At 28.8% G+C, this 27,375-nt stretch overlaps 1 protein-coding gene across 1 annotated transcript in view; it reads left to right on the top strand.

Moving 5' to 3' along the window:
• Window positions 1-680: 680 nt before the first annotated feature.
• The window catches only part of LOC129963368 (clotting factor B-like), a 109,701-nt gene continuing 83,006 nt past the window's right edge, over window positions 681-27,375 (top strand). Inside the window, exons 1-2 of the mRNA XM_056077702.1 lie at window positions 681-748; window positions 8,291-8,747. The gene's annotated coding sequence lies outside the window, so the exon portion shown is untranslated. The remainder of the gene's footprint in view (window positions 749-8,290; window positions 8,748-27,375) is intronic.

Raw genomic sequence — 27,375 nt, 5'->3', positions numbered from 1 at the left:
TAGCAAGCCTGAAAGAAGACTTAAGTGTTTCCTCTGCAGGACTACTGTACGGTGTGAGCCTTTGCGTCTTTCTGGTGAAGTTTATCGTTCCTGCAATTCCAGAATTCATCCATAAATTAAATAATAACATCCAGAGTTTGAACCAGTTACTGCTTCAAATCACGCGAAACACAAGGTGTTTTTGCACAAAGATTTGGCTGCAAAATCTCACGTTTTCGTTCGCTCAGACGCAGTTCGTCGACTTCTTGAACAACCCTACGATGGGCCATACAGGGTCTTGTCGAGAATGGACAAAGTCTTGACATGCACGGACAAAAATGAACTGTAGCTGTAGATAGGCTCAAGCCTGCTAACATTTTAAATGATCGTCTTGACCTGGCTGACGTTCTTCCATATACTCATCCTGAGTATAAATCTAGATATGGACGAATCATTTGAACTTCGGTTTGGAGGGAGAGTACTGTGGAGATCACTGTATCACTACCCACTACGTAATCTGGCCGGCAAGAAATTAATATTTCTTTCCCAATTCGAAAGAGCTACTTCTACTTGTTCTGTTATTTTTTCTTGTTTTGTTCTTTTATTGTGCAAAATAAATCTACACTTGTTCTTGTTAGAATACCGTAGCGTTTCTTCAAGCTTTGAACACTTAAGAGGAGGAATCCTTCCATATTCCCATACTTTTAACAAAAATTCTCATATTAAACCTCTACCCGAAAAAATTGTTCTACCAGGGTGGGAATTGCAGGTAAGCCTAAATATTTATATGTAAAGACTTTTTGAAGTAATATACCTTAACAGCAGCTTAAAACATTGGAATTGTTCAAATAGAATAACTAAACTATTTATAAAAATTAATAAATTATAAGCAGTTATGAAGACAATTGTAAACAAAAATATAATTATATTTAATGTTCATCATAGAGTTATGTCTACTAATATTAAAAGTTAAAGATATTTTTACTTATGAATATCTTGATTGGCTTGATTTACCTTTGATTATTATCTTGATGAATTTTGATTACATTTTGATTACCTTTAATTATTTTTACCTATCATTATCATGATACAAAACAATTAATCTTACTACTCATCTACAGTTACATAATTTCATTAAACTCCAGAACAAATAGGAATTGTATAAAATTTCAGAATGTTTTCATTTAGTCAAACTTTAATACCGAATTTTTAGTATTATATTTTGAAATCCAGCATATTAACTTAATTATAATTGTCTTCATTTAATTTCAAAGTAATAATTTTGAATTTTTTTTAAAAAATTATTTAAGCTCAGGTCATTTTTTTTATAAAAGCAAAAATTTTATTTGTTATTCTGTTCTTTTTTTATATATGTTTTCAATTACTATGGCACTGAACATTCAATTATTATCTTAAATTTAACTAAATGAAAAACTTTTTCCACATATTTGAAATGTATTTTCGTTAAAAATAATACATCTTAAAGGCTATTTCGAAAGATTCATTTTCAATGCAACACTAATATTATCCCCCCCCCCTCCACCACCACCACCACCAAGAAAAAGAAAAATATCAGAATTTCTTTCTTGATTGTTCTGATGCGAATTTACTACAGAATAAAATATCTAATTAAAAAGCTCGTTTCTTTTTCCACGTTACTTCCATTTCATAAAATGTCTTTTTTGCTTATAATTTCTATACATGGCAAATTTATGATTAATAAAATTTATTATCTGTTTCTCTCGCATAATATAGTTTATAGCAATTATAAACAAGCTATTAGACATTTCAAAATATTAATCGATTATTTGTTGACTGATAAGAACGCTTAGCGATTAGAAATATGAACAGTATATCCATTTCACACTGAATCTACTGTTCATTTTAGTATGCTGATGCGACCACTTTTCGACGAATCTATCTCACTAAGGGGTGAGACGCGGAAGGATGAGCACATTTCAGGAATTCTTTGACCTGGATTTCCTTCTTATTAGATACATTTTTTTGTTCAATTTTTTTTCACGTGTATGAGAGTATTGTGTCGTTTCTAACAGTATTATTTTAATTCAGTCTGCGAGTTTACTTTCTTGTTAAATGCATCTAAAACATCTCCTTTCATCTTTCCTCTCACCCCTATTTTGACGAATTAAATCCATCCTGACACATGCGCAAAAGCGCGGAAGGTTTTAGAATCCGTTGGCAAACAATACTTAATCAAATACTACTCGCAAGATTCGTTTATGTTATGGATATACATTGCCTTTCGTTAATCAAAAAAGTATTCCAAATATTGACTGGCTTATCTATATACGAAACAATTTTAATATATGGAATTTATATAATAATTTGAATTTGAGAATTAATTTAGATAAAGAAATAAATAGAAATATTATAATTATCGAGTTTAAAAAATACTTTTCACGAAATTCAAATAATTTATCCCACAATTTTGCGTCCCTTGGTTAAAGGTACTTTCATCGCTTGCACTGCTTGTTCAAAAAAACAACAACGTATTTTTGGAATAATGTCTCTCCCTTTGCTAACACGATAACTTAAAAATGCAAAGAGTTAGATCGATGAAATCATCCAAAAACACAAAGTTTTATGGATGAAATCTGACATACACATCATGTGAATCTAAATTTTGGCCCAAATTTATCAAAGGGAGGGAAGAGTCAATTTGTTTGTCTGTATATTCGGGTGTAGATGAGAACAGTAAGTCAAAAACGCAACAACATAGAAAATTAAATTCGGTGTGTCGTCTTGTAGCCAAAATTGCATATTTTTATCAAAATTTGTATGTTGCCGATGGAAAGAAAGATGTCCAAAATTCATATTCTGTGATTTTTTCTTTCTGTTACACAATCATCCACCGCCGTCTGTAACGAAGCGTGGGGTAAAGAATATTTTTCTCTTGATCTGCATCAATAAGTAATACGTATATCTTAACTTCTGTTTTGAGCCTAAATAACTCAAATACTTTATTTTTAAACCTTTAAATTGATTTATCGTTGTGGGAATAATCCTTAGCATAAATAAAAATTAATTATGGTATCATCAACTTGCATTTTAATTCAATTGTTTCATTTTGGTTTGTAAAAAAACTCAGGTTGACTGACGCCTACAATTCTTATTTTTTATATTTATGCTTATTTAATTTCGAATTCTTCATTTCGCTTTTTCCTGTAAGTGAATCATTACATATTTCAATCCAATTTTAGTGATTAATTTTTATTTGAGCCTTCTTGAAACGTTATGGATGGAGAAGATATTACTGAAAGAAACATATATATATATATGTAATGATATTTTAGAATCTAATTGGAATTCTAATTGATTTCCAGAGTTTCATCTTGGTTTGTCCCATATTGACTTCATTCTAGAATGCTCTCTTGTTTCCTGATCCAGTTCCGCCTTTTTTATTTAATTAATGCAACAGAAGCTCTGTAAAAATGCTTAATAAGCAGTTTCCACACTCTGAGTGAAGGGATAACAATCTGCCAACCTAAACAAATTCTAAATTCCCCCTACCTAAATAGACACCTGTAAAGAAATTTTTATCAGAATCTCGCAGTATATAATGACCGGGGATGAATATTTCTGTCCTTTTTACGCTCTTTTCTCTTTTCGCTCTTGTGTTGTGATGTAGACTACCTTGTCGCTTCTTGCTTGCACATAGATTATGCCTCCCGGGATGGAATAAAAAGTTATAAAATTACAGAACTCTCTTCTCTCTTTTCGTCCACGACTCTGCTTCAAAAATAGATTTATTCTTTGATTTGAAAACTGATCGCTCTTTTGCGCATGTGTCTAAAAATGAGAGGGTATCTGTATTTAACTATAAGGTGAACTCAGATTTGCGTGCACTTAAGTGTAAAGACTGCGGTTATCTCGTAATACTGTGGGGGAAAAAAGAAAAAGAATAAAATTATTTAGAGCAATTTTTATTTAAAAGAACCTAAACATTAAATTATGATGAATAAATGAAAGATTTGTGTTCTTAAAATTTAATAAATCACTTTCTTATAAAATAATATTAATTTTTATGTTAAAGCAATTCTTTTTTATTTGTTAATGAATTTTCGATAATATTTTGATATTAACAGCGGTAGATAATATCGGTCACATTTAATGATATATTAATTAATCTTCGTGCCACTCCTGAAAGCTTGTTTGCCACTTGAATTAACCATATAAAAAAATCAATCTACAATTTTGCATTAAAATAAAATACTACAGTCAAAAAAGCGACACGATTTTCACATAGACATGGGGGGGGGAATTGAACCAGAATGAATCTAATGAGGCAAAAATCAAAGTAAAAAAAAGCACAGAATTCGGAAATGTGCTCGTTCTGTGTGCTCTTCACCCCTTAGCAAGATAAAATCCTCAAAAGTGGTAGACTTGGGATGCTGTAACGAACAGTATGTATTATTTCTGTAACACACTTCAAAATGAATAAAAATTTTCTACTGGAAATTTCGATGATTAATCTATGACTATCAGATCTGAGATACTCTTAATAGGATAACAATCCATCTAGTCAAGCACATTTACTAGTATTTACAAAGAATAATATATGTTATAATGCGTTATTAAAGATCGGGTGGGGTGGGGTGGGGTGGGGGATGGTACTCATGCTTACGCAATTTTCGAAGTTTAGTCGCCTCTGTGCTTAGCCGCCCTTTATCTTATATTTTAAAGAATACAAAAAAAGATAGAAAGTGATCTAAAAAGATCATAGATTATCTAAGTATTCGTGAAAGTTAAGGGTAGAAATTTCTAACTATTTTATTTGTTAGTCAATCATTTTAAATAATTGTTATATATTGTGGAATAAACTCTTTATTTCTCAAGTTTGTCCAAAAGTGGCTAGTTCTCGTCGGCTCTTAAAGGATAGCTATTCCATTAGTGTGATATTGAACTTTGGAGAGGGGTGCTGGTTCAGTGTCGTCCTGATCCTCTGACCAGGTTTTAAAATTATGAGATCTATCTCAAAATATTCTTATTTTTACTTTTAAATTAGACGTTAATGTAATTAAACTAGACCAAGAGGTATTTATAACTCCGTGTATAGCTAAATAAAATAAATTCATTAACATAAACTAAAAATTAATTAATTTTTTAAATTTCAAGGAAAATTTTTTATATATTATAGCTCTTCTGCTTACTTTGTATATGCATTATGTAAAAAAAAATTTTTTCCAACTTCTCGTCATTTATCAATTAGAGAATTAATATCTGTTGTTAATTAAAAATTTACTATATTTCCAAAACATAGAAAATAATCAGAGATGAACATAAATTTTTGTTATAAGAATTTATACCAAAATTGTCTGAAACATTCATATTTATTTCTCTAGCTGTTATTCAAAACAGAATTAGATTTGTGAAAGTATTCTCGTAAAACTTTATCGTTTAAATATTACAAATATCTGTCTGCAACTCTTTAGATGTTATGTCTATTTCCATAACTACATAACCATGATTCATTTCGTTTCAAACATTTCTACTATTCTGTTATTTTGTCTGAAGAGCAGGAAACTACGATTGTGTTGTGGATCTCATGAATTTCAAATTTGGATCTTTGAAAAATAAAACAACGATCATTTATCATTCTTTTTTGTTTATCATTTTACTTTCCATTGCCCTTTGTTTTTTCTAATCTTTAGTGTGCCAATTTATTTTGATTTGTCAAACGAAATCGATTTTTACTGTGTTGCAATTTTAAGCAGCTGAAATAACTATGATATCATAATAAAAGTAATCCAAGGAGTGAAAGAAACAGCGATAAGATTTCATTCGTAACTTTTTTTCTTCAAAAGATTAGAGCCTCTAATTCGAAACATCGTGGCATGATAACTTTGTAAGCTTGATTCTTTCCATTTTTATTTTATTTTTAAAATTTATTCTTAATTATATGGCAGTAATATCGAGCTCACTAAAGAATTTTATTTAACATCATTGTAACGTACGGGAGTATGAAGCAGGCAATTATATCAGTGTAAAGCAAAACTAAAATAAAATTGATATCAGTGAAAAAATATTATTTATATAATTACTTTTATATTACTTGTATAATTACGAGCAAAATTTGATTGGTCTTGATTCAACGACCTGTCTATAGAAAATTTAGGATATGATTGTTACTTTTCCGTATACGAGGTATGAAAAAAAATATATAATGAAGAAATTCGAATGAAATTTTGCAAAATCTCCATGTTTCAGACCTCTCCGAGTTCGAAAAGAATAATTTGGAATTATGTTTATCTGGTTGCAACACGATAACAGAAAAACTTTGTGAGCAAGACAATGAAATTTAGCCTGCAAATTTGTAGAGCTGTAAAACTTGATACCATGTTTGCGATAGACATCCGCAAGTAAAACAAATGGGTGGGTTCTCCTTTCAACCTTTGCGTATACTTACGCAATTTGACGAATTCATTTCTGTCGATAGCGCATTTATCACCTTGTCGCAAAATAGGAACTCACGGACCATGATAATGCAGCAACTAAGTGGTTTAAAAATATTTTGAACCAAAAGTGGTTCTCCAAAACTTTCTCGCATATTCTCTAATAAAAATGTACTTGGGGGTCAACAAAAAGCACCAAATTGTCTTTGAATAAAGCGGATCTAAACTGTGTCATATAACTTTATTTTAAATTCAGAATTATAGCTAATATTTTCAAATTTTTGTTAATCAATTTTGTAGGAAATGAAAGGAAATATTAATGTAATTTTTTATTATAAGTTTTACCATGATTACCATTCTTCAACATTAAGTTTTCCCCAAACTTCGGACATTTAATTATATATAAAATGTATATATATGCAATATATCGAATATATTGCAACTTCTTTTATGACATATAACATTTGGTATTCGTTTATAGACAAGCTTTTTGATTCAACTAAATAGAATGTATTATGCCTAGTAATCATAACATTGATTTTATACTAGAGTCTCTCAAGGCAAAATGGTTTTTAATCAATAAAGTTTTTTAATTTAAAAAATGATTGAAATTATGAGGTCACAAAAAAGATCGATAATAAAAATAAGCCCTTTTTTTCCCCACCGGTTTCGATCAAAGTTTTTTTTAAGTCAACAATCTTATGTTTCTCGATCAATTCCTCAAATGTGATCAACCGTAAGCCAGCATTTCTCCCAGACATCAAAATATTGAAATTTCAAACATGTACATGTCGAAGCAAAAAACAAACAAACCCTATTCAGTTGCATATTTAAGGTTCAGGAAAGGGGTGATACTGATTTAATAAACGATTTAGTCTTTCTGTGAAAACAGCAATAAAAATCAATTGCAAAAAGTGAAAATATTTGTATTCGCGATGTTTGATAAAAGCACATTCAAAAATACATAATTTTTATACATCGTATAAAGAGAATTAAATATTTGTCTGAAATTCCATAATATTATTTTAATAATGGAAACGTTACTGAAACATTAACATAAACCCTAACATCTATATTAATCGATATGGAAAAATACTGCAAATCATATTAGATATTACTTTATTATCGATCATAATTCTTTTGAGATGAAAGGAGAGAATTTAATTGAAAGAGATAAAATCATAAAAATCAATGTACTATCTTTTATGAATGTTTTTAAAAAGTCTTCAGTCCTCAAAGTTTTTCACAAAACTGAGACGATTAAATGAGTAGTTAAACTGGTACTCCGATTTTCAGTTTAAAATAAAACTAATTGCATTAAGTTTTGTCAATTTGACCGACGGTAAATTGACGAATTTAATTTCAAAGATGACACTCAAATGCTTTAAACCATCTATTACCTAAGCACAATTTGTTGCAAAATATTGTGCGGTATTATATTATTCAATAATCAACATTATTATACGGTATTATTTAACGGCATACAATATTGTACAATATATGTGTACTGCCAGAGAAATAGAGTACAGATCGAATAAAGTTGCGAATCAACGATTAATTAATTTCGCAACTGAGATTCAGCCATCCGGTCATCTACCCATTTTTAATATAAAGAACGAGTAGAGCTTGAAATGCTGGTAGTAAAACATTGAAATTTCTCAATCATGAGGCTCCAAGTTCTATCATCCAAATCATTCCCAAGGCTCCCGAAATACTCTACGAAGCTACAATAAGTTTCCAAAATTGATTAACAGCCGAATCCACCTTCGCCCATCCCACATCAACCCAAATGCTAACAGATGCCTGAGCTTTCACGTCTGGCTTTAATTTTGCTTTATTTATTCCGACAAACGACCCTTTCCACAAGGCCATTGTTGACCATTTTCTTTTTTTTGTAGCATGGCAACTCACGCTTCACGCTTTCAACGGCGATGCAAATTCCATCCAGAGAAATCACACCCTTCCTTAAATCACGCTACTATAAATAAAAAGCAACAATCCAAAGCCAACTCTCAGTGAGTGCAAAGTGACCTGGTCATCGGAGAGAAAAGGCCGAACCACCCCTCATTCAGAAGTTTTAATAGCCCGCCGCAATATAGTTCAGTAGATCAGCGATGACTTATAGTTGAGCATCATTCAAATGTGTCACGGCAGACGGGAGGCGCTGGTCCAATCAGGAAATCGGATGAAGATTCTGCGAATGGACAACTGGGGAGTTTCATTCGGTTAGTCAGCTCTAAACCTTGGAAGATCTTTTTTGCCCATGTGCACAACCACCTGTAACAGCGCATGGGATTAAGACGGTGATGGGCAGTATTGGACTCGGTTTTTGAAACTTCATGATTCTATAATTAGGTAAGTGACGAGAAGTTATAGATTTATTTCATTTTTTTTTGAATGCATCTCTAATGTTCTTTATTAATTGTAAACCAAAGTGTATTTGAAAAATGCATGTTACTTAAGTAAATAATTCAAATAATTTATATAATGTAAATTGTGTGTTTTGTAACTTTTTAAAAATTATATGTTGAATAATTTATCTTAGAAAGTCACTTATAGTGGAAATGGATTAATCTTGTAGTTTCAAATTCATTTCTTCAATAATAATAATAATCACAACAAAATTAAGCTTGCAAGACACCATTATTGACATTTCTTTAATTATATGGCAAAAGTATAAATGTTGATTTAATAACTAAACAAAAATTTCTGTCATAACTTCTAAACACATTTCTGTAATTAACGCTTGAATGACTTTTAATTGTTTTTTATCGTTTTGGTGGACTTCATTGAAAGTCTGCAGTGTAAGAAATACGCATATAAAAATATTCTCAATGTAACAAGGCAAATCAAATTTCTGTTTAAAAATACAAAATTACTCTAATTGAAGTGGGGACCTCAGTTAAAGTTTTGTTCATTTTATTTTAGACGGTAATGGTTTTGCTCTGATGAAAACCAACAAATTACGAAATTCTTAAAAATGCTTTTTTTAAGTCCTATGTTAACTAAAGTCTGAATTCTGTATAAAGTACATAAGTATGACGGAATATTCTTTATTCCGAACTTCTTTATACCCACAGAAGACATATTAGATACAGAGATAAGTTCAATGACTCATTTTTATTTCCCTGATAAAGAAAATAATAGTTTGAGGCTGAGTTATTTCATCTGATAAGAGTTCAGGTCTTTGTATGGTAGATAGATACAATGATAGGGGAGGGGGTCTATGATGCGTTCTATACAATGTTTTATATTAACTTTCAAGTTCTCCGTTCATTAAGATTACCCAGAGTACTTATGCAAGGAACGGGTAGTTTCTCAGAGTTATTTCAGATTTCTAATACTTTTTACTTGCTTTGTTGGGCAGTTTAAAAATATTCATTTTTTAAAGCAAATCTTAAAACCTATTGCATGTATTTAATTTTTTCCATATTATGAAATTATTTATTCTTTCGTAGCAGAGAATTTGCTAATATTACTACTAGTTTAAGGTTCCGGATAACATTTTATATTTTTAATTTTTATATCTAATAATCAAAGCAATTGAGTTAATCTTAAATTTCAAAAGAAAGAAATCTTATTTCGTTTTATTCGCGTGAATCTTATAAAAAATACAAATCTGAAATAATAAAAATTAATTGTTTAGAAATTTAATAATTTTTTCTTAATAAAAAATTAATGGGAACGTTTTTTTTTGTATACTTTCAAAGAGAAAAAAATTCAATTTTAATTACTTTCCAATCAGTATGTGAAATTCAATAATAACTGACATGAAAATAATTGAGGAAAATGTTACTGTCTTTTGGTTATTTTATTGAAACTCTTATTACAACGAACATGGCCCCCAAGTATTTCATACAGGAAAATTCTCTTTTCCAATAACTAAATATTTCTTTTTCAAATGTGCATTTTATCACAAGAGCATTTATTTTTTTTGGAGTCTCAAATTGTTTTTTATTTCCTAAAAATTTCTATCATTAAAAAAATTTTTATAACAAAAACTGTGAATATCATATTATGTAGAATAATGCAAAGAATATTGAGAAAAAAATAATACAAAAAAAAGTTATGAATAACAGAATATTATTTGGTAAAAAAAACCTATGTTTTTGGTCTGATTGAAAAATTGCATCCTTATTAGTATTTTGATAATAATTTTAGTTTCCGAATATTTTTATTGCACTCCTAATTAAATACATATTTTTTAAATCATATTATAGTTACAAACAAAAATTACTTTGAAACAATTTATGACAAAATAAAACTTCTTCGGTATTAAAATGTAAACTATTGACTTTAAGTTAAATACATTAGAAATAAATTCTTTTCGTTTTGTATTTTTGATGACGATTGAAAAATAATATTAAAAAATAAAACGAATGATGAAACTTTTTGACATATTTGATTTTAGAAGTGTTAAACAAGATCAAAATATAAAACGAGATTGAAACGAAAATCATTCGATTGATTCTGGGTAATTTTTTTAAACATGTAAAACAAGGAATGATTACTTTTCAGAAAATCTTTAAATGGGATATTTTTTGAAATAAAACTTTTGATTTACTTAGAGAAAGCATGAGTTTTTAAAAAAATTTTTATCTCATTAATTGAGGGTTAAAAACGGTGAAATTTATATACATTTTGTAATTAAATACATTCATAGATGACCTTTTTTTATTCAATTTCCTTTTAAAATGTCAGTATAAGGAAAAAACTTCATTCTATTTGTTCATTAAAATTCATGAATCATTATAATATAAAGAAAAGGAAACTCCCTGTTAAAACTTTTATTTTGGAGTTGTATGTATATTGATATCACATTCAAGAAACGCCCCAAAACGACTTGCAGTTTTAATTTTAAGCTACAAATATGATCGAAAAATAAACTCAAAATTAATAAATTTAAAACATTTTATTTAAAAATTCACGAATTTTGATAATTATATGTCTCGCAAATTGTTCAGATATTTATAAAAACATATTCCAAAAACTATTAAAAAAAGAATAAACTTAAACTTTTACCCTAAATTTAATGGGAAGATAAAAAAAAAAAAATGTTTTAAAAAATCGTGACTTATTAATTTTTTCTCAATAATTATTATGAAATGTAGTTATTGATAATAATATATCCGAGAAACGCTCCGAAAAGCATGAATAATAATTTTTTACCAAACCAAAATAAATTTTAAATCAAAAAATTTTATTGAAAAATGAAAAATTTTGGTTGAACTAACCATGAATTATAGTAATAATATATCTGATCATAATTGCGATACGTATAAACATGCATAGTAATAGTATAGCTGAAAAAAGGCTCCAAAATGCATTAATGCCAATTTTTAACCATAAATTTTTCATGAGAAGAAGGGTTGTGACTTAACAAATAATAAATAGTCATAAAAATCTATTCCATATATACACCTAAAAAATATGAATACAAATTTTTAACCATCAATTTAGCAATAAAATTTTAATTTATTTAGTCATTTCTATGGCCAGAAAATTTAGAATTTCCTCCTATTCCCATAATACATCAAATGTCTGCTCCAATTCTTCTTCTAATTTGACAACTCTATGGAGAGACCAGCGGATGGCATTTACAGAATCAGACAATTACTTTATGTTTCTGCTATCATCTGCGTGCCGTTCATCAAGCCAGGAGCAACGGAAACCCATTTTTAGAGAATGATGAAGGTTTCACGTCGTTTAGTTTGAAAAGGTTTCCGCATCGCAGCCGATAACACATGTAACGGAAGGTCCGGAACAACAATGACAACTCCTAACAAATGACTTAACGCCGTTAATAGTATGTTTTGTTAGGTAGGACTTGAAACTGAAGTGTTAGCGTTCTGTGTTTTTGATGACGCAATTTTGGTGGCTTTTAGTAGAGCATGGTATGAGCCACTTAGATTTTTTTTTTTTATGTATGTGCGTAGACTGGAGAATATGTTAAGAGGAAATGAGTAATCTGACATGATAATCTATTTATGTAAAGAGAATGTTTCTTTGCATGTCTCTTTAAAAAGTCTACAATTTTTGTCTGATCATGATGAAATTCGACACAATGCCCTTCAAGACTAGAGAAAGGTCATTGCCAAGTTTTCAAACTCTAAAACTTAACTGAAATATAAGCGAATTAAAGATCTACCAAGCATTTGATGTTTTTTACTACATCTTCTAAAATTATTATCGCATAAAACTAAGTTTTTCACAGTCTTAAAATTCAAGATGGTACCTTTTTAACGATGCCATTATCATTTCATAAATTTACCTTTTTAATTCCATTTGATTAATAATATGTAACAGTGTTTTTATTATTATGATGAAATTCAAATTAATTTTGTTGTTTTATCGAACCATTCAATTGGATCTTTTGCCAATGTTAAAATTACAAAAAAAAAAAAAAAAAAAAAAAAAATTTAGACATTAACTCTGAAAATAGAATGTTCACTTCCACTTTTATGTCGTGATATATGTATATTTTTAATTACCATAAGTAATAATTTACAGTAGACGGATTCCATAAAATTCACGTGTTTCAGTTTATCACATAACAAGGTGAACTTTTAAATAAATGCATTCCATATTAATAGCTTAACAGTCAAGAAAATCAATATTCCAAACAAACAAGTGGCTAGTCTGTTATAAAAAAAGAATGTATAATTTTAAAAAAGTGGCTCATAATTCTGTTTAAGTAAATAGTAACGGCCTTTTAACTTTTTATACTTCAAGGAAAGACATTTGTTATTTTCTACTACAAAATAAATCGGTGGAAATTCAGAAACAACGGAACAGACTCAGAATAGAATAATATAAAAACTACAAAAATATAAAATCCAACAAAAACTTGGCCTTTCAGACATAGACTAAAATGGAAATGAATAATACAAAATATACGATCCACCTATTCTAGCTCATGTTTCTTATAGCCACATAAATCTTTCATACAGATAGATTTGAAAAGCCAGATACATTTGAATAGATGGAAAAGTCTCATGTTTAGAAACAAATCAAGCGAGTGTGAAGTTTGTAAATTTCTATGGAAGAAACGTTCATGTTTCAAGTTTGTTTACAATTGCCGGCTGAAATTTAATACGAATAAGATTGAAAAAGGAATCTCTTTTTTCATTTCATTCAAAATTTTATAGCAAGTAATAAATTATCAAAATTTTGTCCTCACTTTAATTTCTTAAAGCATGCCTGCCGTAGTAGTTGATTTTACTATATTTGTGTATTTAGAAAGTATATTTATATTAATATTTGATTATATTAGTTTTACTCGATAGTAGTATTACTTTGAAATAGATCTTTTCAATATTTTCTTTCCTATACAATCCATTTATTCATCTGCATATGTTCTCTACATACTGGAAAAGTCAGAGGCTATGTTATAATATTTTAAAATTTAGAAATCCTTATAAAATACGAAACTAAAAAATATTTTGATTGCTCTCGCACATTGTTATATAATTTTCGTTCAGTTCATATTTTCTACTGGATAAAAAAGAATTAAATATTGATTCTACGAACGAACATTTGCCTTTGTTTGTTGTCTAAAATATGCTTGAAGAAACGAACATATTTAGTTCTTGGTGTAATTTTTCTTTCCGAAAGTACGTCATAGCTTTCCAGATTTTTTTCTTCTTTATTCGGTACATAAATAGACGCTTTCATACAATCTTTTGTTTTCAGATGGAGAATGTTGCTTCTTTTTGTAATGATAATCATGCACAGTCCACCTTTTGTCTATTAAAGCGAAACATTTCAAATTCACTAGACAACAACCGCATCCTTTTTAGCAGCAATGATTTTTTAAGACGCCCTACAAATCATAATCCGTGACAGTCCAAAAAAGAGCAGACATACTTTGTAGAAAATGATATCAAAGATCTTTAAAGGTCACGACAATGCCATTTAGAGAGGAGTGTTCCAGTGGACAGTGGCGATTTAGACCGTGAAGTCAGTCTTCTCTTAACCTTCAATAAAAAAAAGCTTTGTTGGAACACATTTTCGCATTCAGGAATTAGACTAAGGAATAAACAAATCACCTTACAAAAGGTCTGGTTATCTTCCCTCTTCATAAGAGCAATTATACTCTCCAAAGAATCGAGGTCAAGGATATTCCTTGACAGAAGAAGAATCCTTCTAGTGTGTGTAAAAGCGTGTGAATCTACCATTAAGAACTTTCCTTGTGTTAAAAGTAATGAATATTTCCGAGCAAGAGCGTTAACTGTGAAGTGTGAATGAAGATTTTTATCACACGACAGCCATCACAATGAATCTATTGAATCATCCCCCTTGTGAATGCTTTAACAAAACAGTTTTCTTAAGCGTTGCCACCGATGTACCACTATTCCTTTAATTGAGAAATTAAAGTTGTGTGCTTAAACAGTTTTGTTAGAGCTCTAAAATAACATAAAATATCCAGAAAAGATTTTTTATAGCATTTTACAGTTTGTTTTCTCATACCAATTTTCAAGTTTGTCCTTGGTTGTTACAACTGGTTTGTCGTTCCCAGTCATCTTGAAAAATACCCATGCCCATGCGCTTTTAAAGTGAAGCAGATAGATGTATTGTGCTGTTGGAATCTCTTGGTAATTTATATACTCTTCAACAGTTTGCTATAACTCATAAAAATGCAGATAATTTTAACATGTTTCTTATGAGTGGTACATATATTGCTTCAGAAGAAGGGGTTTTTTTAGAACGGAGGTTAGAACAGACCCAATACTACTAAAACCATTAGAATTTAGTGGTGTTCATTCTTGGCAAGAAAGCCGACCGGTAAATTATCAATTCGTGAATATGGATTTCTTGGCTTGTAATCTGATTCATCCAAAGATATTTTCTTGCAATCTGATTCGTCCAAAGATATTGGCTTGCAATCTGATTCGTCCAAAGATATTGGCTTGCAATCTGTTTCGTCCAAAGATATAGGCTTGCAATCTGTTTCGTCCAAAGATATAGGCTTGCAATCTGTTTCGTCCAAAGATATAGGCTTGCAATCTGTTTCGTCCAAAGATATAGGCTTGCAATCTGTTTCGTCCAAAGATATAGGCTTGCAATCTGTTTCGTCCAAAGATATAGGCTTGCAATCTGTTTCGTCCAAAGATATAGGCTTGCAATCTGTTTCGTCCAAAGATATAGGCTTGCAATCTGTTTCGTCCAAAGATATAGGCTTGCAATATGTTTCGTCCAAAGATATAGGCATGCAATCTGATTCGTCCAAAGTTATATGCTTGTAATCTGATTTATTCATGTAAAGGTTTGCAAAAACTGAATCTGACATCGAACAACTTCTTTCTTTTACGTAATATAACACTTTGGTGGAAGAATACTTATTGAGATGTCTGACTTCATTTAAAAATTGTGATATCCATTCGAAAGTAGCCCTCACATTTTATATGCCAATATAATTGAATCTAATAAACTTAACTTACAGAACTTACCTACTTATTGTTCAGCTAGAATGTAAGGAATCTTATTCTCCTATATTTATTTGTCCGCTGCATGTGATGAAGGATTTGTTGACAATGAGTAAAGACAAAATTCATTTGACAGTTGAAAACGACCACGGCTCAGATATTCCAATTGCTTAAAAAAGGGAAAAAAACTCTTTTGTTTTTCTCTAAATGAAGGGCCTTATGAAATTTTCTCCACTTGTAAACTAAATGTAAATATGCATTTCTAATATGCCCAAAATGTTTAAACTGATCTCTATAATAATTCGTTCCAATCATAGCCCGAAATTAAGTTTTTACCATTAACGATGAGAGTGTGTTTCTAATGGAGAAAGGCTTTAAATGAAGTAAAGAGTTATTTCTTATATTGTCTGACACAATAAATGCATTGACAAAAAATAGAAAAATCATGAAATCTACATTTTCATACAACCGGTGGTCCTATAAATCATATTTAGTAAAAATATTTTCGACTCATTAATATTTTAATCATGAACATTTCCATTTTTTTCGATTAAAACTAACGGAATTACTTGATTATCATTATTTCGTGCGATTATAGACCATTTCATTGACTGCCATGAAGAAGATTTGTGCATTACGGAGTGCTTTTACTCCTGGCACTCGATGGTTGGTTTAAACTGAAGAATTTCATAACTCTATAATTTGATTATTTTTGCCGCAGAAGAGTGAAACTTTATTTCCTGAAATTTTAAAATTAGCTATTTGGCATGATTAATTAATTGATTAATCAATTATTCTTCAAATTCACATCATATTTTTTGTTCATAGAATGATAGCTAAAAGATTGATTTTTTTTCTCTTTAATTGTTTCAAGATTTATTTTTAGTCTAGAATACATATGATACTGTTATTTTTTGTTTCCCGAAATATTTTTTCCTTGTGTAATTCTTTCTTATATGCTTAAAAATTCAAAAGTAGTTGACATATTTCATTATTTTTAAATAAAAATCATCCATACAATTTGACTATCATTTAAAATATGTCAATTTAAAATTATATTCGAGTAAAAGAACGCAGAAATTTCCTTAATTAAATACATAACGAAATTTCTTTAGGAAAATTATAATGCCGGAATTTTTTTTAATTAAATTTTTGTAGTTGAATAATATGCGATTTATAGACTAAAGATTTTTGAACTAAAATTCCTTTGCAAATCAGTTAGCAGTGACATAACGCATTAAGATAAGCGCGTTTAACATGTTTTTAAATATTTTTTTTCTGTGAATCGAAGCGTATTCTATTCAAAAGTAAAAGTGAGAACGAGACTTGCATAACAAAAATATTATATATTTGTTCTCGGTAGTATTCATATTCAAATGATATATCACGCCATACATTTCGAAAGTAAAAGTACAAAAGTGTGAAATCGCAATGAATAATTCAGATTCTCGGTATATTTATATTTCTAGTTACAATTTCTTTCTAGGTCAAGGAAAAGCTTCGGTGTCGCATAAATAAAGCATAAAAATTTATTCATCACGTTTTATGCATTCTTTCATTTTTTTCATATTGAAAAATTTTTACCGAAAGAGGCATGGAAACTTTCGATAGGAAAAATGTAAACTTTGTCGCAACGTTTAGCGTATCAGGAATTAAGGTAAACAGAAAAGAATAACTTTTGCTTTTTAAACATAAATAAATATATATTATTTATTAATATTTTAAAAAATAAAATAATCTGCTTAAATGAATGGAAACTCAGGGATAAATTAATCGTTTGACATTGTTCTTTGAAATTATATAATTTCGAAAATTGATAATGTTATTAAGAAATTCAGTCAAAAATTAGAAATCTGCTTTTATTTGAAAAATGTAATTTATAATGTTATTAAGAAATTCAACTGAAAATTAGAAATCTGCTTTTATTTGAAAAATGTATTTACTTTTTTTTTCTGTAGCATTTGTCGATTTTATCTTTTAGAGAATTTTTTAATCTTATCTAAGATAAAATCATCCTGTTGTTTATCAGTTTTGTATGACTGAATTTAGAAACTGCCATTAAATCTTATTTGAAATCGAAAGAGCGAATGGATATTCTGTACAATTCTTCACATTTCGAATCGACGCTTAAAATCACTTACAAGTAAGATAAAAAAAGGCGAGTAATTAGAGAATTAACGGACGTGGCTCCTCGGAACTTTCTTGTATGTTCTCTGATAATTGTATTTGTTGTATGTGTTGTATTAATCGAATTAATTTGGTAACAATAGTTACGGAAGAACTTATTAGCGTTCAATCTTTAACAATTAATCGCTGAGATGAGCTTAATAAAGAGACACCAATAGTAAAAATAAATAGACACTAATAAATAGACTGAATGTGTTTTTGTATGCCTTTTGTCCAACCAACTGAAACAAAAATCTGATATATATATTATACAATTTAATCACAAATCACGCGAACCAAATTTCATATATTTAAGTCATTATGTTTTTTGAATTATCGAATTTAGATGCTTGTAAAAGTAAGAAATGACAGACAGTCTCACCCCTTGATGGCTTTGGATCCAAATTTGATATTTATCTACATTTCAGATAATAAATCAGCGTACCAAATTTTAGTCATCTGTCTTTCTTCATTTTATGAATATCGTGTTATCTTAAATTCGAACACCCAGACAGACAGACAGACTTCCTCAAATTGGATCTCATTCAAAATTTAATGGGAACTTACGAAATTTGGGGGTAGAAATCATATACTAGATTTCATCTATCAAGCTCAAACAATTTTTGAGTTATTGTGTTCTCAAACGGATAGACATAATTCCAAAATATATGCTTTCGTACTGAAATGTAGAGGTTCTTAAATTCGAATTTGTTGACAATCACGGTAATTTTTCTTTGTAACCATCGTGTAAGAGAAAATAAAAAATTCAGTTTTTTGTGTCTTTAGAAGCTCTACAAAGCTTTATTACTATCTCCAGTCAAAATTAAAATCAGAAATGAGGTTTTTTTCTCAATATTATCTTATTTTCTTTTACTCTTTCCCCCTATACTAAATTATTTTTCTTACTTTTATTTACAATAATTTCGTTTTTGTATTTTAATTATGAAAGCAGTTCTTGTCTATTATTTAAATGTTCCACTCATTCTTATGTCAAACTATTTAGATAAATGTTTTTCACTGAGAAAAATAACTTTTTTTTATAATAATATTTTTACAATAACATTTTTTGCACTTACTTGAAATGGAACTGATCAGACGCTAAATTCTGATTATGAAGAGAAAAAAAATATCCCATTCGACTTTGAAGGTTAGAGGTTTCGTTAAATGAAAATAAAAACTAAAAAAGTCTTTAGAAATGTCACTTGGTAAAACTATCGTTTTTTTAGGGGACTAAGCATTTACAGCACCTAATCAACTCTACAAGGGAAACAGGAAATTATACACGAAGAGCATGAGATTTCTTAAATGATTTCACAGTTACTTTGATGTACTAGATTTCATTTGCAGTCATCTTAAACTTTGCTTGAATTTTATGAATATTTTTTCGAATTATGAGGTTATCTGAGGATGTTTTTATCTAGTTGATGAGGTTATCTGAGGAATCAGTATCAAGCCATATAGTACAAATTATATAATACCATATAGTAAAAGCATATAGTTCAATATTAACAATCAATGACTAATCTTTCCACAAGTTTAATGCCTCTCAATAATTTTTGTCCAATACCTATGGTAAGAGGTAAAATTCCGTTATAAGCAATTAATATAGAAACATTTTTCAAGTTATTTTTGAGCTTCAAACGTTGTAAAGAGCAAATGCTGTTATTTTTCAAGTGACTTAAAAATGAGCTTTGAAATTAACAATAAATAATTAAACGAATTCAACGTGGAAAATGTTGTGAACTTTTTCTTTTAAGAAAAGTGGTAAGTAATTTAGACTTTCATTTTATAGGAAATGAATTTTTATAATCCTTTCCGAGTATCATGCCACTTACAAACATAAGAATAAGGATTTTCTCTATAATTCGTTCCTGTTTGTAATTTGAAATGGAAAGTACTTAAGGAGGCCTAGAAGGTAGCATGATGTAGATAAAAACGAATTATTTTAATTTATTAATGAAGAAAATAATGAGTCTGAAAGAATAAAGAATTTGTATTCGTTTTTGAAATAATTAGGTTTAAAAAAGTAATGATTTTTAAAAAAATATATTAACTTCTAGAAACTGTTCTAAATTTTTTAATTAAGATATTGCGAAATTGAATTTTTTTAACGTGTTTAATAGTAAATTATAAAGATTTCGCTTCAAATTTCGCTTCACGTTATTATATTTGCCGACTGTGATTCTGAAAAAGAATATTTTATTTGTTTCAATTTTTTCTTAGTTTTAATCTATCGAAGTTTAAGGTTAATATCTGGGTTAGGTTCTTACGTGCGATATAAGGGATGAATTTCGTTACAACGAACCTCAAAAGAAATAACATTTTTTTAATTATTTGAAAATATTTGAAATACCATCCTATATTATAAGACATCTTATACGTAAATAAATGAAATGTCACTTTTGTTTAATTATTCCCTTGCCTCGAAATAAAATAGATGATTTTATTAGAATTTTTTTTGAAATATCTATGTTTTCTGAAACAGAAACATTATTATTTTTTTAATTTTAAAGAAAATGTATTGCACTCCATAGGATATAGGAATCACAAATTTTTATTTTGAAATCGTCACAATTAATGTTTCTACAGTATCACCGTAATTAATTATAATTTCACCACAATCACTTTTTTTTTGTTTTTTAAACTAATGTATTCTAACTAATCTATGCTAAAAGTTGTCTCATATTAAAATACTTCTTTTTATTTAAATTCATAAACGTTTACAAAGATATTTTTGTATTAGAATACAAACAATATGTTTTATATGAAAATGACTTTTTAATAATAATAATACCTTTTTTGAGAAATTGGTTGCAAAAATGCACAGAATAAATATTTTTTTTGAAACAAATTATTATGTCCATAGCAAAACTTTGAACATAGACGGAGCATTATTTTTTTAAATAATGGAATTCCGAAAAATAATTCGGAACATTATTTTTTTAAAATAATGTTCCATTCACGAATTTAAAATTTCATTAATGCTATGCTTAATAGATATCATTTCGAATGTTAAACTAAATTTATGATTAAACTGCATGCAATAGTTTAATCATAAAATAATAAAATCCTACTTTGCAGATAGTTTGCTGTTATTGAAAATTTATCAACCATGAGTCTTATTATGAAATAAGAATTCTCTGAATTCCATTTAAGATGTGCTCTATTTTATAAGAAATTATCCAGGATCTGTGGAATAAAAGTGTTCTTCGAAAAAATAATAGTTCTTTAAAAATGATTCATTCGATTGTTCATATAAAAATTTGGAAAAGATATACACATTTGAAGAAGAAACACGCGATTATAGTGATCTAAAAAGAGATTTATTCCACCTTTCATCATGATATATGCATATATAAAAAGAATGAATGAAACATCCGTTTAAGAATTCTAAAGAAGACAGTCTCTAAATTTTTTTAAAAAATAAAATAGAAAATGCATTTTTGATAACTTTTCTTTTCTTTTCAAAATAACATCCGGATCAACGAAAAAAGAAAAAAATAAGAAAGAGAGAAATACTTTCTTTCAACTTCTGCTATGAAAAGCCTTTATTCAAAGGAACTTTTTTTTATTTTTCATATGATAAAGCAGCAAAAAAATTTCTTTTTTTGCCCTATTTTATCTGTAGGATTCCTCGGATTCGTTTATTTTATATCTGACTCTCTTAGCATCGAATTTTTCAGAAATTCACGTGTTATAATGAAGTGGTCCAACAATCACGGGATGTAATGTGATACATGCTACACTAACCGTGAAATTAGAAGAATATTTTTTTTCATAAAAGTATACTTCTTTTTTGAAAGAAATAATGCTTGATGTAAATAATTTTTTAGAAATAATATGATAAAATATTTAGAGGGTTAGTATTATCGAAGAATTCTAAAACATTCGAGTAATCTTAAAGTTTCTAATGAATCATGTGCAAGTTGAAAGATAATTTAAATTACTCAGTATGTAAAAGCTAGTGAGCAGGCCTGGTACTAACAAAAACTGTACCTAGAGTAAAGTTTATTTTGGAGAAGTGAAACTTCATACAACAGAAACAAATTTTGGAAAACAAAATAATAATCTACTATATTTCTTTATTTATCACGTAGCCCAAATTGCTGTAATAAAAGTTTTAGAAATACATAAACGTAATAAATAGTTAAATTATTTGTACAAACTTGGCATTTCAATAGCAACAATAAATACTAATTAAATGAGCGAGAGAGTTATTAAGTTATAAAATACAATTTGATATGCGAATTAGGAGAATGTGTGATTTTCTTTCTTTTCTTATATACATGATTTTAACTAATTCAATAATATCATAATATTTTTTTTTGTTTAATTAGGATACAATAGATAAGATGCCTAATTATTCTTGGCAAATTATGACTTGTTGGATCTCATGTACTTTTATATCATTTCATGAGATTTTAAGCACGCAGATGGAATTGATATTCATTAAATTTTAAAAAATATGATATATCTCAAACGTATATGTATTCGGTTTCAAACAAAAATACAGAAATGAAATTGTTGGCATTTCTTTTGCAAAATCAGTCAAAGATGAATCAAATCAGTCAAAGTCATGGAATTGATATTCATGAAATTTTAGAAAATATGATATATCTCAAATGTATATGTATTTGGTTTCAAACAAAAATACAGAAATGAAGACATTTTTTCTTTTGCAAAATCAGTGAATGTTGTGGGCACTTTTTGAGAATTTTGTGAGCCATCTGTAGTCCCTCCGGACTGTTTTGTAAAGAACAATGAATTCTTTGTGATTATATATTACATAGTGGCCATTGTGATTAATATATTCTTATTATAATTACCCAATAATTATTAATATATGGTCAATATGATAAAACGATTTATAATTTTTACCAATTATTATTAATAATAATCAATTAATCACTATTTTAACGGAAAATGGGAAAAAGCATTCTCCTAATTTTTTAAATTATTTATTATACAATTTTTATATCAAATTCTTCACATCTGCGGTTTTACTTTGTAATTTTCCTTCCTTTTTTATTTTCTCATATATATAATATAAAAAAAATATTGTAATCGTCAGATAATTTGAATTAAATTTTTTTTATGAATCTATACATTTTAGACGATTCTGAGTTCGAAAAACACATTTTGATCATTATGTTTGTCGGCCTGTCTGTGATAAAGATACCTCGAAAATGCTTTGAGCTGGACTGATGAAATTTGTTATATGGTCTTCACTCCAAATTTGTAAAGATCAAATTTTGAGTGTAATGCATTCAGGTGAAATTTACCTTTCCGTTTATCCGAATATAAATCAACACAATAACTACAAAATGAAGCGAGTTAAATGAATAACATTTGGTACACAGATTTAATATCGAAAATGTAGATACTCGGCAAATAAGGAACCAGAGCTATCTACGGTTTGAATATCAGTCTGTCTATACTTTCATAAGCATGTAAAAGTATTAAATCAAAACCCCAATGGCTTAAATATAAGAAATTTTAAATGCTATTTTGTGATAACAATTGCAATTCTATTTCAAATTCTGGTATCAATCGTTTGGAAACAACGGTTTTTAAACACAAATTAAATTTTCTGTTCCATACATGAATCTTCCTCTTTTAACTAGTCAATTTAAATAAGATGACGTAAGCATTTGAAAACATCTGAATTGACTCCATTAACAAATGATAACAGTAATAAACTATAAAGTTTTTGTTGTTACTTTTCAATAATCTCAGCATGGTTTTTGAAGACAGCACATTTATTGGACATAGAAAACGAAAAGAAAAGAACACAGGTATTTACAATTAAGCAAACAGCATCTTGTTCGCGGGAGGAATGGTGCCGGAACGAAGCGCCAGAAGCGGAGTCACACAGATATTCCTACGCGAGAAAAATAGTCCGCTCGCTTCATCCCAACACACCCCTCCTGCGAGTGACATTTTTCGAGCATTTATAATACACATAAAAATTAAATGCACACAAAAATACAAAAAATTATATGTACATACAAAAATTAACGAAATATTTTTCACAGAATACTTCAGTTTTTCTTCACTAACAGCTTTTGTAAGAAAATCTGCAATTAAACATTCTGTTTGAACATATTCTAATTTAATTACATTATCTTTCAACAAATCTTTCACAAAATGAAAACGTAAATTCATATGTCTTGATTTATTTGAAGACCTGGTGCACTTAATCCACTGAATTGCTGCTTGACTATCTGAATTTAAGGTTACAGCATTATTTATAAATTGTTTACAGTTTAACTCAGTTAATAAGTTTACAGTCCAAATAATGTCTTTACATATTTCAGAAATAGCAAATAACTCAGCTTCACATGTTGACAGACTGACACTTTTTTGTTTATGACATTTCCATGAAATTAATGAATTACCTAATTTAATTACACCACCAGAAAATGATTTGCCATTTTCTGCATTCCCCCAACTAGCATCAGAACTGGCATTAAGAAAACCAAACTTACTGTCATAAAACAATTTTTTATTTTTTGAACCCATTAAATATCTTAGAGCTCTTTTAGCTAAATTATAGTGCCTTTTTTCTGGTTAATAATTAAATTGTGACAAATATGTTGTTACAAATGATAAATCAGGCCGCGTTCTATTAGCTAAATATAAAAGTTCACCAATTAATTCTTGATACATCGTGATGTCAACCAGTTCATTTGTGGAAGGGAAACTCTTATCTTCTCCTTTTACAATTGGAGTTTTAACACTTTTACATTTTTCTAGATTATGTTTAACCAATAATGATTCAATATATTCAAATTGACACAGACCAATACCATTTTCATGTTTTACAATTTCTATACCTAAAAATTTACCGGTTTTGTTCTCTTGTAATTCAAATATGCTTTTGATGCTATTTACAATCTTTTGATACATTTCATCATTATTAGAAAAAATTGCTAATTCATCTACATACATACATAATATAAAAATATTTTTACCAACAGTTTTAATGAATACACAATTGTCAGAGGCCAGTTGCATCAATCCTAATTTTTCTAATTCACCTTTTATAGTCATATACCAGTTTCTACCAGATTGTGGTAAGCCATAGATACTCTTTTGCAACTTACAAACTTTTTCATCTCCAATTAATTTTTCATAACCAGGTGGAGGTAACATATAAACAGTTTCTTCAATATCACTATATAAATATGCAGTTTTAACATCAAAGAACTTAAAAAATAAATTTAATTTAGATGCAAGTGCCATTAACATTCTGAAAGATTCGATGTTCACAACGGGTGAATAAGACTCGGAAAAATCTTTATTTTTTATTTGATTAAAACCTGCTGCTACAAGTCTCGCTTTATATTTTGTTTCACCAGAGTTATCTTGTTTTAAAGAATATACCCATTTACTTTTTATTAATTTTGTTTTTGCAGGCTTATTTACTATTTCCCAAACTTCATGTTTATTTAACGAATCCAATTCATTTTTCATTGCTCTTTCCCAGTTCTTCCAATCAGCACTATTTTTTGCCTCTAAGTATGTATTCGGAATGTTATAAACTACATTAGCTGACATTTTAGATTTGAGACTTTCCGAACGTCTGACTGGAATCTGATTTACGATATTATTACTACTTGATTCAACATCTGGTGTTTCGTTTTCATCCCCCATAGCGGCGTCTGTCTGACGCGAAGTTCTACTATGGTATAGAATAGATGAATCACTATTCTCATCCTCTGCCGATTCATCAGGAATTTCTAAACTAGATATTTCACTTTTTGTTTTTTGATTTATCTCGCATGCCGCTGGAGAAGTTTCAAGAAGTGAATTAATATCCCAAGTTTCTGCTTTCGTTTTCCCCAAATACGTACTACCTTTTAAAGATTCATTGAATTTAACTGATCTCTCTTCTATTATTTTTCGGCTTTTGATGTCATAAATTCGATAACCCTTTCTTTCTCTAGCGTATCCTAGCATTATACCACGTTTCCCTGGAACTTCAAATTTATTTCTCATTACTTTCGGAACGTGAAAATAAGCCACACAGCCGAATTTTTTAAGATAATTTAATTTCGGTTTTCTACCTGTCCAAATTTCAAGGGGTATTTTTTCTTTTCCTTTACGTGGGGTTACATTAGACACTTGGGTGCTACAATTAATGGCTTTGGCCCAAAAGTTTAATGGAAGCTCACTTTCATATAACAAAGATCTAGCCCTTTCTAAAAGAATGCGGTTCGCCCTTTCAGCTTTACCGTTACTTTCACTATTGTACGGAATAGTTTTTTCATGAAATATTCCTGAATTAGCAAGATAAGTATCAAGTTGTTTTTACAAATTCTAAGCCATTGTCAGTTCTTAATTTTTTAATTCTTTTATCGGTTAAATTTTCATATTTGGCTTTAAATTGTGAAAATATATTAAACACTTCATTTTTATTTTTTAAGAAATAAGTAAAATACATGCCAGAAAAATCATCCACCAATATCATGAAATATTTTGCGCCACCTAATGATTCAGGTTTAATAGGACCACACAGATCAGCATGAATCAATTCAAGATTTTCAGAACTTTGATTTACATCAATATTAGGATGAGTTTTTCTGGTTATCTTACTTATGTCACAAGTTTCACATCTAAAATCATTTATATCATTAATATCAATATAATCTTTCATTTTAAGCATATATTTAGGATTTAAATGACATAATCTGTAATGCCAAATCTCATAATTACTAGTGGATTGTTTAGAAAAATAACACTCTGAATTATACAATGGTTCCAAATATAATTCTAATCTATTGTTATTTTTAAATGCTTTAGTAACTAAATTATTATCTTTATCAAAAATCAACATGCAATTATTATTCGATTTAATTTTACAACCCTTATCCATCAAACAAGTTACTGACAATAAATTATATCTTAGTTCAGGAACATAGCTAACATTAGTAATTGTTAAATTTCTAGGATTATTACTTACAGTTTTTGTTTTAACTGTTCCGATTCCCTCACACAAAATTTTAGAGTCTTTACTAGCTAAATAAATATCCCTTGTTTCAGGGATTATTTTTTCAAACCACATACTGTCTTTGGCCATATGACAAGAAGCTCCACTGTCCAGCAACCATATTTTATCACTTAGGCTTTCTTCTTGATGAGAAGTAGTAAACACATCACTAACACTTCGTCGTTTTGTTGATTGATTGGCACGATGTTGTGCATTTCTCCTTTGATTATTTTCATTACATGGAGCACTTCTACTAACATTTTTATTCCTGTAAAAACAGTCCTTGGCGATATGATTTGGGCGTCTGCAGAGTAACAGAGCCTTACACCAGAACTTTTGTTTTCTCTAGAATAAAACACTTCCGCACTGATTCCTTCAGCGCGAGTACTCGTCGGCGAAT

The sequence above is a fragment of the Argiope bruennichi genome, chromosome 3 (genome assembly GCF_947563725.1).
Source record: "Argiope bruennichi chromosome 3, qqArgBrue1.1, whole genome shotgun sequence".
In the NCBI taxonomy this organism is placed as follows: domain Eukaryota; kingdom Metazoa; phylum Arthropoda; class Arachnida; order Araneae; family Araneidae; genus Argiope; species Argiope bruennichi.
Note: the sequence above shows the minus strand (reverse complement) of the source record. Positions and strands in the feature narration are given on the sequence as shown.